The 18,002-nt window shown below is 49.8% G+C and overlaps 1 protein-coding gene across 2 annotated transcripts in view; it reads right to left on the reverse strand.

The window, feature by feature from the left end:
• The window catches only part of Smox (spermine oxidase), a 39,996-nt gene extending 23,763 nt beyond the window's left edge, over nucleotides 1–16,233 (reverse strand). For both annotated transcript variants that reach the window (XM_070006837.1, XM_070006838.1), the window contains exon 1: nucleotides 16,073–16,233. The gene's annotated coding sequence lies outside the window, so the exon portion shown is untranslated. The remainder of the gene's footprint in view (nucleotides 1–16,072) is intronic.
• Between the last annotated feature and the right edge of the window lie 1,769 nt (nucleotides 16,234–18,002).

The following is an 18,002-nucleotide window of genomic DNA, read 5'->3' on the forward strand; positions in this document are numbered from 1 at the left end:
CCAAGCAAGACTTGAATGGCCATAAAAGCACATCCTACAGTTCCAGAGGCTTCAGTGGCTGCAGCCTCAGAGGGAAAGGAAGGAGGGGTGAACCAGAACCTCTCCACTAAACTATCCCAAATTCCTGACCCACAGCAGTGAGAATAGTAAACATTTGTCACTGTTTGATGCTACTAGCTTAGGGTAATGTTACTCTGCCACAGGTAAGTAATAGTCTATAACTCTCTCCCCAGAGACCCTCAAAGTGGAGGGCCCAAGTGGGCCCAACTATTCTACTCAGGGTCTCGGCCTTCGCTTTTCTGAAACTCAGAGTTAGGGGAAGTAGACAGGGAGCCTAGCAGAGTCCCACAGCTTACAAGGCCTAGGGACTGAAACTTCTTACCAGTCAGTGCATTATACTTGCTGGGGACTTTTTTATTAAAATATAACTTTGTTGTTATTGTGTTATACAGAGGGGTTACCATTTCATAAATCAGGTAATGAGTTTTCTTTTCTTTTCTTTTCTTTGTCAGTCATGGGGCCTGAACTCAGGGCCTGGACACTGTCCTTGAGCTTTTTCTGCTCAAGGCTAGCACTCTACCACTTTGAGCCACAGCACCACTTTGGGTTTTCTGGTGGTTAACTGGAGCTAAAGAGTCTCACAGACTTTCTGCCCAGACTGGCTTCAAACTGAGATCCTCAGATCTCAGCCTCTGAGTAAATAGGATTACAGGTGTAAGCCACCGGTACCAAGCAAGTACATTTCTTTTTGTGGACAATGTCACCATTGTCTTTGTTTTCTCCATTTCTGCCTCCCAGCCCTGCCCACAAGTTATATAGTTCATTTTCCACAGTGTATACTTGATAGCATGATTTCATTTGTTCAACCTTCCTACAACCCCTTTTGCCCCTCTAAAAAGAAAAAAAAACCTCAAAATCAGAACAAACACCACAATCAACAACCACAACAAAAATACTACCTGGGGATTTTTCTAAAACAATCCACAACCACATCAGGTCATTTAGGTGAGACTCCTTGGGATGGAGCCAAACATGAATATTATTTTAGGGCCCAACATGATGCTAACACATAGCCAAGAATCCCTCAAAAGACTAAATACAAGCTCCAGGCCGGTGCAGGAAGAGAAGAGGCTGAGATAACAAGCCATGAGGCTAGACAGTGGCCATGGGTCCTCTAGCCTGGGCAGCTGGGGTCTCCATCTGTACTGCTGCTGTCTAGCTCCCAAAGCCCTCTGCATCCCACACTTAAGATGTACCTTTGCCAGATACCACCACCACATGCAACCAGATTCTCCTCCCCATCTCTCTCCACATAGTCAGAGGCCTAGGCTCAGCATCTGCACAGGGATTCCCTCCCTAACATCAGATGCCTTAGGGCACAGGAATGGAGTCTAGCTTGGGAAGTCAACTTTCCACTGTGAGATGAGAATTGTGTAGCTCAAGTAGTAAAACAGTAAAATGCCTGCCTACCTGCCTACCTGAAGCCCTGAATTCAAACCTCAGTACTGCTGAGGGGGTGGGGAGGGGGGGAGAGGAGGGGGCCAGGTAGGGATGGTAACTGCTCTTGTCATCACATCTACTCTGGCCTCAACAGATCCTGGGCTTCCCTCAACGTCCTCAATGAGGTAGCCATGTGTTGACTTTCTCTGCTCCAGGTCTCTGCCTTCATGTCTCTGCTCCTCACAGATGGACTGGAGGTGCAAGGCTATCCTGGGGGCTCAGTAACTCACAAGGACTGATAAGGTGACACGGTTGTGATGGAGGATTGGGAAGAGGATGTGAAAAGGCCTCAAATGTTGGATGGTGGGAATTGGATTTCTAGGAGAGAGAAGCTAGCTAGGGATGGGAGGCTGGGAAAAGCCATTGATGATAAAACCAGATCTCAGCACGAGAGACCTGTGCCTTCCATTTTTTCTCCCACCTGGAATGCTCTTGGCTAGGCCTGGAAGATCCAGGTCCAAGGCCCCTGCACTCCCCTGATCTTTCCTTTGCAGCTGCAGCAGCAGGCCTGAGAACAGGGAGTCTGTGTCCCAGAGCCTTCCCCAGCCACACCCAAGCCTCCTCCATCAGTCACCCCGGGAAGCCCTGACCATGCAGCATCCAGAGCAGCCAGATAGCAGGGGACATATTCTTTTCATTCACTGGGAAAGGTTTAATGAGTACTACAGTGTAGCAGGCCCTCAGTAACAGCAGCAGCCAGCAGTCCTGGCAGGTCAGGGTGACAAGTGCCACAAAGAGGGTGGAGGGGCAGGAAAGACCTCTCTCTCTGCTGAGGTGATGCTGGCTGGCTGGGAGGAAGTGAGAATGTTATGCAGACCTCTTGGGGACTTGCTGAGTGGCAGGATGTGGGATTGAGAGCAAAACCAGGCCAGGATGACTTGAATGACCAGTCATGACACAGCTGGCATGAATCCAGATTAGTTCTGTGTCAACTGCCTGGCTCCCTTGTCCCTCACAACACGTCTGGGGTGTGAAAAAGGAAACCCAAAGACACCTTGGTGTAGGCCCTGCAGGTGGGAGAGGGAAAGTCTGGTTCTCCAGCCCTGTTCTCCCTGGGGACTATCACCATAGCTGGGCATCTTCTTCAGGCTGTCCCCTGTTGTGGGGCCCTACATTCCCCCCAATGCAGCCATACCAGGAACAATCAGCACTCAGCATCACCTGCAGGCACAGCTTGACCCCATCCCTGACGTGAGTCAGCGTCTCCAGCACTGCTTGTGCGCATGCACGCGGACACACACACACACACCCCTGTGATGAAGACTGGGTGGTGAACAGTGGATACCTGGGACACCTGGGAGGTGTGAGCTGGCAGGTGAGGGGCTGACTTCCTGCAGGGCCTGTCCTGTCTCCCTGCTGGTGCTGCTGCAGCCTGCAATACTGAGGTGAAAGAGGCGAGGCTAGCCTAGTCAGCACTTTCCAACTCTTTCAAAACTACTTACAAGAATAAAGGCTGTAAGAGCCACTCAGGAAGCACAGGGCCCCCTGGGTGGCCCCTCATGATTCTGCACAAAGCTCAATATGCCTGACTCCCATTCTCAGGTGGAGGGCGGGGTGGCGGGGAGGGTCCCTGTAAGCCTGTAAGCCTGTCTTTCTTTCCTGAGCCATAGCCCTACCACCACCACTCTGCCTGGCCCAGAACTTGTGCTCCCCATCTACAAAGAGACTCCCTCAGGCAGCAAAGCTATCTAGGTTTGCTGGATGGAGGAAGCATTTAGAATAAGGAGATCCTCTTTTATGAAAAATCCTCCTCCAGTAAAACTGCCTCTCCAGGGTCCCCACACAATGCTACTAATCAGAGCCAAAATCCCTCCAACAAACGAACCCCAGAGCAAGGAGGTATTCACATCCTGTGTCCTATAGCAGGCTCTACACAGGGCTTTCCCTCCCTTCTTTCTACTGTGGCATGCTCACAAGTACTCTGCCACCACCACAGAGAAATGGGATAAGCTCAAAGAGGAATAAGACTGAAGAGGTAAGCCACCCTGAGAGAGAAAGAGAGAGAGACAGACAGACAGAGAGGTGAGAGGGGTGGGGGGGAGGACAGGACAGGGCTCCATTCTGCCCAGCCCTAGCAAGATCATCAGACCCCTACTCTAGGAGGCCCAAGGGCTTCCCTTGTCTTCATATACAGACACTATGCATACCCTGCCAGGCACTTAGGGCTGGCAGGAATCATCTTAAAGTCTGGCGGCTCACCCTGACTACACCTGCCAAAACACAGGGGTGCCACCAGCAGAGGCCACCTGCCCTTGGATGCCTACAGGCTGCAGGCCACCCTCATCTCCCTGCCCCCCCCCCTTGGCTTGCCAGACACACACCGTGCCAGGCCACAACCCTTCGCCTTTGATTTCCTCCTCCATAAATAGGGCCAGGGATGTAATGTCACTGCTGTAGGCAGCCAAAAGAGAAAATCAAAGGGCAAGTAATTCGTGATTCCCTCCACACAGTCACTGGCCTGGGCTTGTTCTGACTATCCTCACCTAACAAGCCTAAGGGACCAGACCCAAAGCCCTCTCCATAACCGGCCATGGGCTGGTGATTTAATCCCATAAGATACCTAAGGGAGGGAAAACACTGAATTTGGACAGTGAACAAATTCATCAAGTCCTTTTGTTAAGTTCAAGAAGAGACTTACTAACTCATCCGCTTTTCTTTTTTTCTTTTTTCTTTTATTTTTGGTTGGTCATGGGGCTTAAACTCAGGGCCTGGGCACTGTCCCTGAACTTTTTCCACTCTACTACTTTGATCCACAGCTCCACTTCTGGTTTTCTGGTGGTTAATTGGAGATAAGAGTCTCACAGACTTTCCTACCCAGGCTGACTTCAAAGCAGCCTGGTCTGGTTTGAAGATTCAGCCTCCTGAGTAACTAGGATTACAGGCATGAGCCACCAATGCCCAGCCTCACCAGCTTTTGAAAAAAAAAATGTTTTTTTAAAAAGGTCTGTCTTTGACATTCTAACATTGTTAACACTTTTTTCTACTGCGCCATGGCTAAGGTAGCATGGCGAGCTAAGCACTGGTCTGTGGACTTTCAATTAATCCACATGTCAATACTACTGTGCTACAGAGGAGGAAACTGAGGTTCAGACAGGTTCTGCCACCTGTTCTATGACATAACACATTCCAAAAGTTCCTCAGTAATCTTACTTCAGTGAAGCCTCAGGAATCACTGTTTTCGAAAAGCAGCAAAAGAGTCAAGCTCATTGGGTTACTTTTTAAACTACAAACCTTTTTGGATTAACTCGCCATGTTCTATATTGCGTATGATTTTTAAATTAATTTTTCCACAAGCAAGGAGAAAACTCTTTCCTAAGAATATTTGCCCATAAGTAGACCTGATTATCTCCTGCTTGAGTTGTACAAAAATTAAGCCTCCATAGCCCTCACCCTCCACCCCACCTCTACCCTGGCCCCAGGATCAGGAGACAGGCAGCTAGACTGGCTTAGGTCAGAGTAGGGGACAGTTCAAAGTTTGAGGACAGGCTCGGAGGAGACTATTAAGGAAAGAGAAGGTATCAGGCTTGGTAGATGTCTAAGAACCTAGATTTGACCCTCATCCTTCCATTCACTGGCTCTGCCCGTGTCTCCATCAGTGAAATGGGTGATACCCCAGGCCTCTGGGGCTGGGACTGAGGATACTGAGAGACCAGGAACTATGTACCCACCAGGGCCTGGCACGAAGCTGACAGTAGATGGCTAGGTTCTCTATTCTGTCTCTTCTAATAATTGGGCCCATTTCCAAGAGCTTCCCCTAGTCTTAAATCACATCAGCCTTAATAGTGTTCCTAAGAGAGAGAAGAGGATCTGGACTGCAGGGCAGGGAAGCAGTGCCTCCCATCCACCCATCTCAACCAAGTCACCCAGTACCGCTTCAACCCAATGCTTTCTCAGCCTCCAACTTCTACCTCTAGACTTAGAGAGAGTCCTACAGCTCCCGCCTAGTTGAGGAAGAAAGAACAAGGGGCAAAGGAGGACAAGCAAGGGCTGGGTGGGGAACCCCATTGAGCATCCTCTCCCAGAGCCTCCCTGAGGGTGGGGCCCTGTCACTCACGCCAGCCTGTCAGCACCAGACATTACACCACCCCAGCTCCTCCACCCATATTGTTGGAGGTACCACACCCCATCCCCCACCTGAGCTTCTAAACAAAGAGTTTTCACATAGCAGAGGAATGTAGATATGCAGGGGCAACCCTGGGGAGTCCCATGCACTGTCCCCAGAAGGAAGGGGAAGAAGGGAGACTAGAAACCTAGAGCTCTACCCCCCACCCCCGCCCCCACACACATATAGCCACATCCCTTGGGAAAAGGAGAGATCACCAACATTTTGGAGAAATGACTGAGAATCTGAGGATATGGGTCATCAGTGAACTCACCCTCCCAGCTACCCCAGGATTCTGCACCCCCATACTCCTGCATCCCTGGACCCAGGCCATGCATGTTTCCCTCTAAGCACCATTCTGATCAAGCGAAAAACCTTCAGTGGATCCCCAGGCCTAAAGAATCAAAGCAGGTCCCTGTCATCTCCCCTTCAGGACCCTGGTCTGTTTCTTTTTTTTGGTAGGGGGGAGGTCCTGTCGTGGGTCCTGAACTCTGGGCCTGGGCACTGTCCTTCAGCTCTTCAGCTCTTCAGCTCACTCTACCACTTGAGCCACAGTGCCACTTCTGGCTTTTTTTTTTCTTTTGCTTATGTGGTGCTGAGGAATCGAACCCAGGGCCTCATGCATACAAGGCAAGCCCTCTACCACTGAGCCACGTTCCCAGCCCCTGGTCTGTTTCTTTTTGTCTCTTGTTTCTCTGTCTCTATCTTTCCATCTCTCTCTGTCTCTGTCTCTCTCTCTCCCTACCTCTCTCTCATTTTGTTTCTTGAGACAAGCTCTCCTATGTAGTCTATGAGAACCTCTTGGCTTGCCTTCCCTGGTGCTGAAAGTACAGGTTAGTGCCGCCATATCAAGCTTACCCACCGATCTCTTACATCTATTCACCTTGTCTCTCCAGCAGCAATGCTCTGTTCTTCCTCTGACTGTTCAAATGCAAACTGGGTCCTGGTGGCTCATACCTGTAATCCTAGCTACTCAGGAGGTTGAGATATGAGAATCATAGTTGAAAGTCAGCCCAGGCAAAAAAAGTCCATGAGACTCTTGTCTCCAATTAACCATCAAAAAAGCCTGAAGTGAAGCCATGACTCAAGTAGTAGAGCTCAGAGACAGTGCCTGAGTTCAAGCCCAGGACCAGCACACACACACACACAGACACACACATATACACACACACACACACACACACTATATATATATATATATATACACACACACACACACATATATATCCTACATATATATCATATATATCATATATATCATATATATATATATGTATATATATGTATATAACCTACCAAGTCAACATCTCCAAAGAAGCCATCCAGCACTCAGGTTTGTGGTCTCTCAAATAGCAACATCCTTTCCCATGAGCTGTTCCCAATGGCTACTGTCCTGCTCAGTAGAATATTATGAAGAAGTCCTTGGAAAAGAGGTCCATAGTCAAATCAGTTTTGGAAATACAAAATGGTTTCTTTTCTACAGGACTTGTCAGAACTTTTAAGTTCCACAAATGCATTGTGAATGTCCTACAGGATGGTGGAGTGGATTTGCTCGTTTCTACTCCTTATTTGTCCCTCAAAACCTTGAGGTTAGCCAGGTATTGGCTTTTTAACAGGCTCTCTCCTGTAACCCTAACTACTCAGGACACTGAGGTCTGAAGATCGCAGTTTAAAGACAGCCTGGGAAGGAAAGTTCGTGAGACACTTATCTCTAATTAACCACCCAAAAGGCCAGAAGTGGACCTATGGCTCAAATGGTAGAACACTAGCTAAAGGACAGCACCTAGGCCCTAGAGCTAGCATATGCACACCATAACATTGCCTAGAATCATCTTTGAAAGTGTTCTTCCCTTCCCCAACTCAGGACAACCTGGCACAAAGAAAGAGACCAAAGAGAAGTAAGATAGGCATATCCTGGCTCTCTTCTGAGTAGGTGAGAGGGCTCAATCTGCAACCAAATTAACCCCTGTCCTGCCAGCCCCTCTGAGCACTGCCTTCCCCGCCCTCTCTCTGCCAGTAAATAGTAGCAGGACCTCAACTGATAAAATGTTCACCCAGGGCCATACCGAGAACCCATGGGAGATCCCAAAGCAGGCTAGATGGTTCATCCCTGCAAACTATCCATCCTCAGCATACAAGTTTTAATATTAACCCCAAACAAAAATGTTAAGCTGTCACTCTTGAAAAACCCACTGTCCCACCTAACAAACTCTATGGCAATCCCTTGGGTGGGAGGAAGAGATAGAACTTCTTGGTTTACAAACAAGGAAACTGAGACCAAAGAGAACAAACAGTTGCCTGTCGTGCCCCAGTCAGGAGCAAAGCAGAGAGAAGCATCCAGGCCCCCTGACTCCCACGGGGAGTCAGCCAGAGCGGGAAAAGACCCAGATGGATGAGGCTCATGTAACCAGCAGCAGCAACAATAGGGACTCCCATGAGCCACAACAAGGAACAGTTCCCAGTGGAGTATGGAGGACTTTCAGAGATGTCACAGCTGGAGCTGGAGCTAGAACCAGCTGTTTCCCCAATCTCCAGTCCCACCCTGACTGGAAGAAGGGTGCTTACCCCAGATTGGCTGCCTGTAGGACCAGGCTCAGCTGCAGGTAGAGATAAGATGCCCAGCCTATTGCCTGCCATGTCACGCTGCCCAGAGCATCTTCACTTTACTCATCCCCTATGGACTCAGAAGCTCCTTCAAGTCAAGGGCCCAAGAAATCAGACCTGTGTCCCCAGCCTGAGATCTGAGCTCCTAGAAGCCCCTCACCCAGCCCCACCTCCCAGCAGGGTGAGCCCTGCATCCTGCATCCTATCCTCTACATTCCTCTCTATTCTGCACCCCGTTCCCATGAAGATGGAGCTGAGATGACTCCCTTTATCTGTTCCAGGTTTCACCTGACCTGCACCTGTTCCCCCGACTCCAGTCCAAATCCTCATGAACAGAGCATGACCCATGAACCAGTAGCCCTTTCCTGGCTCAGAAGTTTAGAAATGGAGAGTCTCAGGCCTCACCCCACACCTCCTAAATCCAACAAGACCTACCTGCACTTGAGCAAGCTGCCCAGGTGAAACACAGAGTTCAAGTCTTAGGGATCACAGCTCCTATCAAGTCATAGCACCAGCCACCTAGAACCTTCCATGGCTCCCAGGGGGATTAATGCATGTCCAGACTCAGCAGCTCAGTAGTCAAGGCTTTCCTCAGCCTAGCTTTACCCCACTTCTCCAGGCCATGGCTCACCATTCATGGCCCTCCCTATCTCTGTCCAATGTCAGGACAGCGTACCACCTCTCAAAGTCTCACCTCCTCTGGAAGGCTGGTCTGAACTATACCTCATTTCATCTCACCTGGCATGGCTCTTATTTCTTGGAGAGTGAAGACTCTGTTGCCTCAAGCACCAGACTGGATCACAAGAGATGCCAAGTATCGATGACAAATAGCAAGGCCCAGTGTCTAGCTGTCCACCTTCAGCGCTAGCCTACTTACCTCAGGTTGTACTACAGCCTGCAATTCAACTCAAAAGACAAAGACTTAGGTGCCAACAATAGGCCTCCTAACAACCACAGGGCCTGCACTGTGCTTGCTCTGTGTTTCAGTTTCCTTCCCCAAATGCAAACGACAATGACCATTGCTCCTGCCTCCCTAAACTCTAGGGCTATGTATTTGGAGCAAACAGATCCCATCCCTGTATGGTCAGCAAACATTTCCTCAGCTAGCCAGCCTGGTCATCTGCCAGAGCTCTCCTCACCCCAAACCTTAAAGGCTCACAGTCAGTGCTGCCACACCCTCCTCCCTGATCCCTCCTTCCTGGCCTACATCCTGGAAGTGGCATCCCTTGGGAAGTTCTTACTCTTGCACTGGATCTGCAAGGAGAGTGTACTGGAGCACGTAACTTCTCTCTGGGCTCAACAGCCCCAGGAGCAAAGAAGCTAAGTCTCTCATTCCATTTTATAGACAGACAAAAAGAGGTATGGACAAAGCCAATGGTGAAGTGGATTGAAAGTGGATTCAATCATTTCTGGCTCCTACATTTCTATTCCTCCAGTTCTACTCCCAAGGCCAAAAGCTCCACCTCAAAGCATTCTAGACAGAATGGGAAACAGGCCAGCTTATCTGCAGAGCCTCTACCTACCCATCCTCCTCTCTAGAGAGGCTGAGGCTTTGGGTGGCAACTATGGGAGGAAATGCTAAACCTGGAGAGGGGAGCACTCTAAGGGGGTTTTGTACTAGAAGTACTGACCTCCCCAGCACCCAAAATCACAATGCTTATGATACTCAACCTGGTCTGGGTCCAGAGCCCCTCTTAGAAGAAAAGCTGGGCATGAGGCAAAAACAGCTCAGCCACCCCTCCAAGCAAGGACCACTTCCAACCTTAGAGGTGTGACCTCTCCCCGCCAGGCTAGGCAGCTCTGGGAGGCAGGGAATACCCCACACCCCTCCCCCATTAAGAAACTGGCACATGCTGAGAAGTAAGCAAGAAGGGGCGCAGTGGTCTGGAGTCTAGAGCCAGGCTACCTGGGTTCCAGCCTTACTCTGTCACTATTAGCTGTATAACTGGGCCTCAGCATGCGCATTCTGGAAGAGAGACCCTATAAGCTGCTCAAGGAGGTGGAAGAGTTAATATGTGCAGTCCTTACAACAATGCCTGGCACTCAGTGAATAACCCCGGGCTTTGCCCCAGCCTCCTAGCCTCTGCCAGATGTCTCCTACTCAGCATGCCCTTCACTCACAGCCTTTCCTACACATGCCAGCCTGACCCCAGACCTGGACCAGCAGCTCTTAAAGCCAGCATTTAACTCATAGAGTAACATCAGCCCTTCCCTAGTTCCTAAGAAAGCCTAGCTCCCTTCCTCCTTATTCTAAATTTCTCTTACTCTCAGCCCTCCATTCTGAGAGAAACTGCCCTCGACTGCTCCTGAGAGCAGAAAGGAAAGCTGTGGGTAGAAAGCCTGGGTCCACAGACCATAGATATCCTTCCATCCTTACTTGCTTCTTCCTCTCCAACTCGCTGCCCAAAGGACGGGACACTCAGCAGCCACCCAAGGGAGTAGGCTGAAGTAAGTCCTACATTGTCCCTATCTCCCGAATTAAAGATGCTCCCTCCTATCTAACACAACACACACACACACACACACACACACACACACACACACATACACACACACACACACACACATACACACACACACCCCACTGGGCAGACAGATGACTCTCAAGCTACCCCTACCTTCTTCATTTCCCTTTCTCAGATCCCATAGTCTCTTAGATTTTTGCAACCATTTGCACAACTGCTTTTGTGGAAAGAACATAAATAAAAATCCACAAAATCACCAGACAGTTCTAGGGATCTTATACTAATTGCAAATAGCTCTGTCTTTCTGCTCAGTCCAGTCTTCTCCTTCCCACCTGACTCAAGATTTCCTGAGCACTGGTTATGGACCAGGCACTAGTTTAGATGCCCCAGATAGAGGTGGATTATTCAAGCAAGGTTCTAGCCTTTAAGAAGCTAAAGTCACAATAACTGTAATAAAGAGCCTGGTGCTAGTGGCTCATGCTATAATCCTAGCTACTTGGGAGGCTGAGATTGGAAGGAGCAGGGCTCAAGTCCAGCCTGGGCAGAAAAGTTCTCAAGACTATTTCTCAACCAAGAGCTGAGCTACAATAGAAAACCCAGGTGCATACTGGGACAGGAACTGGGACGTTTATCTTGAAAATAAATAGGAAAAAGATCAGGAATGAAGGTATGGCTCCACAGTAAAAGCTCCTGCCTAGCAACTGTGAGGCCCTAAATCAATACACACACACACACACACACACACACACACACACACACACACACACACACACACACACACACACACACACACACACACATGTTAAGATAGATGGTTATGTTCTCTTGTAATGAAGATATATATATATATATATATATAAACATGTAGGAAGGTTACAATGAAATCATCCCACAGAACTAATGCAAAAAAATATTGTTTTATGGGTTTTTTTTTGGTTTTTTTGTCAGTTGTGGGGCTTGAACTCAGGACCTTGGCACTGTCCCTGAGCGCTAACACTCTGCCACTTTCAGCCACAGTTTTGGGGTGGTTAATTGAGATGAGTTTCACAGAGTTTCCTGCCTGTCTAGCTTTGAACCACAATCCTCAGATCTCAGCCTCTGGAGTAGCTATAATTACAAGCATGAGTCACCAGCACCCAGCTCAAAGTAGTATTTTTTTAAGCTAGATCTAAAATACAACTATGCATATACAGAGCTCTATGCATATACATGCAAACAAACTGACTCAAGTATGATATGCTTAGGGTAGGAATCCAAAGGTAAACCACTAATATACTGTATATCAAAACAAATACCAGGAAGTAGAAATATGTTGGGGGGGTTGGGCAAAGGGCACAGGAGTGGAGGAAGAGTGAGTATATTCATTATATTAAATGTACACTATGTAAAAAATGAACTGCGTAACTTGGGGGTAGGAATAGGAGAAGGATAATGGGTAAAAGGATGGAAGTGGTGACACTGACCCAAGAATCATTGTACTTATAACCTGATTTGTGGAATTATAACCTCTTTGTACAACTACTTAATGATAATAATGATAAAATTTTAAATAATCAACAAAAAGCCAGGCAGGAGGCAGGCATGGCTCAAGAGTGTGAGTGCCAAGCAAGCAAGAGAGCACCAAGCCTTGAGTTCAAACTCCAGAACAGGAAATAAACACAATGACAATGACAATGGAAAAGAAACAACCAGGATCTATGAGCATATCACTTGAGTCCCTGAACCCTCACTTAAATAGAAAGTAGCTGTATACGAGTGGCTCATACCAGTAATCCTATCTAAGAGGCTGAGATAGGAGGGACATGGTTTGAAGCTAGCCTGGGCAGGAAAGTCAATGAGACTCTTCTATTAACCACCAAAAAAAGCCAAAAGTGAAGCTGTGACTCAAGTGGTAGAGTGGGAGCAATAAATAAATAAATAAAATCTAAGGGATAGTGCCCAGGTCCTAAATTCAAGCTCTAGGACAAAAGGAAGGAAGGAAGGAAGGAAGGAAGGAAGGAAGGAAGGAAGGAAGGAAGGAAGGAAGGCAGGCAGGCAGGCAGGCAGGCCGGGCGCTGGTGGCTCACGCCTGTAATCCTAGCTACTCAGGAGGCTGAGATCTGAGGATCACAGTTCAAAGCCAGCCCGGGCAGGAGAGACCGTGCGACTCCTATCTCCAATAAACCACCAGAAAACTGGAAGTGGCGCTGTAGCTCAAGTGGTAGAGCGCTTGCCTTGAGCTGAAGAGCTGAGGGACAGCGCCCAGGCCCAGAGTTCAGGCCCCATGACCGACCAAAAAAAAAAAAAAAAAAAAAGAAGGAAGGAAGGAAGGAAGGAAGGAAGGGAGGAAGGAAGGAAGGGAGGAAGAAAGAAAGAGAGAGAGAAAGAAAGTGAGCAAGCATGAACAGGGAAAGAAAGGGAAGAGAGGGAGAGAAAGAGAGAAAACAGGCAAGCAAGCAAACCAGGTGCTATGATGACTTACAGGAGAGAAGGTGTCCTCTAACTATACTAGGAAAGCATTTGAGGAAAGTTTTATGCCGCACCACTACCACTTGAGTCCCACAGACTTTCCCTCCAGGCTGGCTTCAAACCACCATCCTCAGATCTCAGTATCCTAAGTGGCTAGGATTACAGGTGTGAACCAGCAGCACCTGGCTGAAGAAGGTATAAAAGAAATAAAGTTAAGTTGAGATCTCAAAAATAAGGCGCAATGGAGGGGGGGGGGGGGCGGGAGTTCCAGGCAGAGAAAACAGCACAATAAAGACCCAATGGGGCAGAAATTTAAGGTGCTCAAGAGACAGAAGGGACTTGGATATATTTGTTGGGAAGAGTACACAGAAGACAGCAGTCAGAGATAAGCCTGACAAGATCAGCAGTGGCAGATTGTGAAGAATATGATAGGCCACCCAAAACCTTCCTGGTTTTATTCAAGAAAACATCAAGGGTTTTAGCAGAGAAGATGATCTGACCAAAATGTTCTAGATAATCTTGCAGCTCTGTGAAAACAGCAGAGAAGGGCAAGTATAAGCATAGGAAGGGCTACTTCAGCATTCTGGCAAGACTGGCAAGACTTCAAAAATGGCTTGGCACCAGGCAGTAGTACCTGGGGCAGTAGCTTTGGGCAGTAACAACGCAATCAGAGCATGGAAAGACCTGAAATCGATTGTGTGGAAAGAACCAAAGACCTTGCTCTTGGACTGGCTTAAGGAAGGCAGCAGGAGGAAGTAGAGGCCACCTAGTTGCCTATCTTAAAAGGTAAGTGGTTACAAGCCACACTGAAATAGCAAGGGTTGGAGTGGATCCTGATCCGGTCTGGGCAGTGTTGTCAGGGCTCAGCTCCATCCACATTGCTTTTCATCATCCAGAACATAAATCATCAAAAGGGCAGTTGGACAGAACAGCTAGCTGAATGAAGATAAAAATCTGCTACTTAAAAACGTAAGAGGGAAAACATGGAAAATGTGTGTGTTTATAACTGATTTTTTAAAATCAAGAAGAATAAAGACTGGGGGGAGGCAAGCCTAAGTGGAAATGATAGAAGAAACGGAAGCCAGAGAGAGGAGGGGATTGAGGAAAGAGCCCAAGGTCCACGAGGAAAGAAGGCTAAACAAGAGGCAGCCAGAAAAGGAAGAAGAAAAGCAAGAGCCAAGGAAGGCTATTGGTTCTACAAAGACAAGAGTTTTTTGTCTTGTTTTCTGTTTTTATTTGAGGGTGAGTGTGCGTGTGTGCATGCACACATGCATGCCAGTCCTGGAATTTGAATTCAGGGTCTACAGCCACAGCTTTGCTTCCAGCTTGTTGGTGGTTAACTGGAAACATCAGAGTCTCATGGACTTTCCTACCCAGGTTGGCTTTGAATCATAATCCTCATATCTCAGTCTCCTGAGTAGCTAGAAGTGTAGGCATAAGCCACCACTACCCAGCTAGAACAGATAAGAGTTTTGAAAGAAATTAAGGGAGGAAGGCAAAGGTCTTCTAACTGTGGTACTAACCACTGGACACCCTAACTGGTTGTTTCAGGGAAGCCGTGGAGCAGAAGCCAGGTCAAGTAAGCTGTAGCTCAAACCACAAACTTGAAAGAAGCAGGAAGAGACACATTGAGTATAAACAGCTCTCCAAGATCCATTGTGAAAAGTGGGCCCTTAGCTGCAGCAAGCCAGGGATCAAGACAAAAGTGGAGCTATAAAACGAAAGGGGGAAGCAAAGCCTGTTCTTACACTGTGGGGAATGATCCAAGGGAAAAGAAGCCACTTCTAAGAGACAGACAGACAGAGACAGAAAGGAGGTAACCGCTGGATGGGGTAAGGGAGATCTTGGAGCCTAAGGAGAGGCAATGGCAGGAATTGGGATGCTCCCCACCTCCTTCAGCCTCCCCCTCTCCCCTACACACAAGAGAGAGAGAAGGGATAGAAGCAGCAGAACGCAAATGTAGAGGCCCACCTAGCACCCACTTTCAGATAAATGCCCTCCTGTCCCTCCATTTGTGTCACTGACCCCCAGCACCTGCTGCTTGCTCCACCCACAACCAAGCTGCCCCTACCACTAGTGCTATGCCACCACCAGCAGGTTCTCCCAACAACTTGTGGGTATATCCAACAACCTGTGGGTATATCTCACTTGTTCATCTCATTCTGCCTTTCCCCCTCCGGGTACCAGCTCCCGCTGACTGGGTCCGTGGGGGCGGGGGGACCCTCAGCTACTCTGAAGCAGCCCCACCCCCCACAAAGAAAGTGGCTTTTCTCGACACCCCTTTCTCTTTCAAAGTGAGCACTCTAACACACCCTACCCCCCCCCAAACCTTGCCAGCCTGGCTCATGCCAAGGGGAGTGGGGGTATCAGCCCGCGAGCCCCGGGTTGGCGTTTCCAAGAAGGCTGCTCCGCGATCTGACCTAGACCACCCGACTCCTGGGGTCTGGAGAGAGGGCAGTCCGCCTATGCTCAAGCCCTGGCTGTCGGGAAGCCCTGTGATCCTTCTCTGTCCTCCCCAGCGCCCACCCTCTGGGCCGCCCGAGTGGCCGGGCGTCGGCGCCCGGCTTTGTCTGCGCCCTCGGAGCGCGTCTGCGGAGTGTCCCAGGGGCCCCCTCCCCCCGCAACCCGGGGGTCCTGCCTGCCCCTCGTCCACCCCGCCTCACTCCAGCTCGTGAAGCCCCACCTCCCCCCAGGGTCGCCCCTCCACTTTCTCCCTATCCGAGCCAGGGGGTGCGGTGCCCGCCGCTCCCCGCCAGCCTCCTGGAACGCAGCGCACCCCCAACCTTCCCCGCCTGAGCGCCCCGCTGGCAGCCGGAGACCGAAGCCCACTCAGCTCTCCCGGGGAAGGGGGCGCGCTGCGGGGGCCCCTCGCCCTCCGGCGGTGGCCGCAGCCCCTGCCTGAGCTCGGGCGAGGCTGGGGACCCCGGGCGCGGAGCCGGCGCGCGCGCCGTACCTTTCCCTGCTGAGCCGGGGAAGTGATCTTGGGCGCGCGGCCTCGGCCTCCTCCGCCAGCCGCCTGGCTTCCTCCTCCAGCCGCCGCCGGGGACCGTAGGGGCCCGAGCCAGCCGCCGCGGCCTGTGTGGGGCCCCGCTCCGCCTCGCGTCCCCGGCCCACCCCGCCCGGTCGGCTCCAGCCCGGCCCTCGGCTCCGCCTCCGAGCAGAGACTCGCCGCGCTCCTCCCCCGGCCCGCCCCCGAGAGGCGGGGACGTCCGAGGCCACTGAGCCGGGGAGCGGGCGACCGCGGCCTCGGAACTCACCCCACCCCGACCCCACGCTGCCCGCTGCCCGCGCGCCCCTTGGGGCCCCCGTCTCTTTCCTCCCGCTGGACGCCGAAGCAAAAGTAGCTGACCAGCGCTGCCTTCCCAATGCGGGGCGTAATGCACAGCCAGGGCTGCAAGTACAGCCAGAGCCTTAATGCCGGCCTCAGTTTACCCTAGGAGCTGGGAACTGTCCTTTTGAAAGGAAGGAGCATCCCCTCTCTCCTTTGCCTCCACTAGATTCCAATTGGAACGTCAAAGGGCCACGGTCCGAAGGCCATCTCCAATCTCTACCAGCCACCTCGCCGCACCCCACTCCACGCTGCCACTGCCCACGCCTCGGAACCCTCAGCTCATCAATCACAAATCCAGAATATCAGGAAAGGGGACGGATGTCATTCCCTTCTTAGCCTGCCACTCACAAGCCAGTGTGAACACAAGTGACTACTTAAAGTCACCCTGTACTCCAACCCCGTTTTAATCAAAGCTAAAGCTAATGTAAGACATTTTTTCCTTTAAAAGTCACAATTATTTAGATATTATTTGTTTATTCCTGTTTGATATTCCACAAGCACTGCTTCCTCTGGTTCGGTTTTCACATGTCCTAGTTTATACAGTTATTTCTAACTCAATTTCAACCTATTTAAACCCTGGGCTACTCCTGGGCTGATACTTAATTCAGGAGGTACAAACTCTGGGTGGAAGCAAAGCCCTTCTAAACTGTCTCTAAGCCTGCAAGTGTTCTCAGCCTACCCTAGGACCCCCAGGCTCCAGTGCACAGCATAGGTTCAGCATGGCTGACATGAAAACCCACCACTCAGAAGACTGAAGCAGGAGGATTGATCCTTGAAGGCCAGCCTGGCTTCTTAGCAAGACTCCATCTCAAAAACCAAGAAGGATCAATGTCGTTTACTGGTAGAATGCTTCCCTAGCATTCTACAAGGCTCTCCTCCAATCCCCACCACTAAAAAAAATAAACAAATACAAAAAAGTCACAGGGTAGAGGAGGTCCTGCAGAAATGGGGCTTGGTGCTCTCTACAAGAAAGACTTCCTTAGGAACTAGCTTTCCCAAGGAGACAAGTGAATTCAGATGAGGTTTCTTCTCAGGAGGAAAGGCTTTGTCATTGACCAAGCAGTTCCTTCACCTGGGAGCCCCTTCTCCCCTCCCCTTGGGTTTATATTTCTTCTGTCACAAGGACAGCAGAATATTGATGAATTGTTTTCAGGGCTTGATCTGGTGTTGAACATGACCCTCCACAGACCCTCAAGGAAGCTACTTAATCTCTTTTTTTTTTTTTTTTTTTTGCGAGGGGATCCAGTCATGGGGCCTGAACTCTGGGCCTGGGTGCTGTCCCTCAGCTCTTCAGCAACCACTTGAGCACAGCGCCACTTCCGGCTTTTTTCTTTTTGCTTATGTGGTGCTGAGGAATTGAACCCAGGGTCTCAGGCATGCAAGGCAAGCGCTCTACCACTGAGCCACCTTCCCAGCCCCTCTAATCTCTTTTTTGTTTCATCTGTAAAATGGGTTCAGTAAATAGCACCAGTGCCTGTTCCAGTAAATAAAAATACTAATAATACAAACTTGATGGATTGCAAGTGATAGGAAACGACTCAAATGGACTTTG

This window comes from Dipodomys merriami, unplaced genomic scaffold (assembly GCF_024711535.1).
Source record: "Dipodomys merriami isolate MVZ:Mamm:240054 unplaced genomic scaffold, mDipMer1.0.p SCAF_7, whole genome shotgun sequence".
In the NCBI taxonomy this organism is placed as follows: Eukaryota; Metazoa; Chordata; class Mammalia; order Rodentia; family Heteromyidae; genus Dipodomys; species Dipodomys merriami.